The sequence below is a fragment of the Otolemur garnettii genome, unplaced genomic scaffold (assembly GCF_000181295.1).
Source record: "Otolemur garnettii isolate 467f Iridium unplaced genomic scaffold, OtoGar3 scaffold00191, whole genome shotgun sequence".
NCBI lineage: Eukaryota > Metazoa > Chordata > Mammalia > Primates > Galagidae > Otolemur > Otolemur garnettii.
The window spans coordinates 3,330-3,711 of record NW_003852586.1 but is presented as its reverse complement, the minus strand read 5'-3'; positions in this window follow the sequence as shown (position 1 = coordinate 3,711).

Here is a 382-nt window from a genome sequence, read left to right as displayed (position 1 = left end):
AGTCATTTACTTTGAGCTTTGGAACAATCTTTGGGTACGTGAATTACTGATCTTAGAACCTCGACAGTGACAGGAACCAAGAAAATGTGCTCACAGAGGGCTTCATTAAACTGCTGTGGGGCTGGAAGGAACCTATGTATGACGTGGCCCATGTGTGACACTCACGGGAAGCAGCTGCTGCAGGGTGATGCTGATGTGCCCCTGTGCCCTGAGCCAGCTGCACCCGGGGTGGCAAGAGACAGACCAGGCCCATGGGGTCCCATGTGGAAACTTTTTGATATCTAAATTACTCGGGTGACCGTACAAGTGCTTATCAGATGAACAGGTGTAAACACATACACACACGTGCGTGTAGGCACACACATACACGCTCACATAAAAT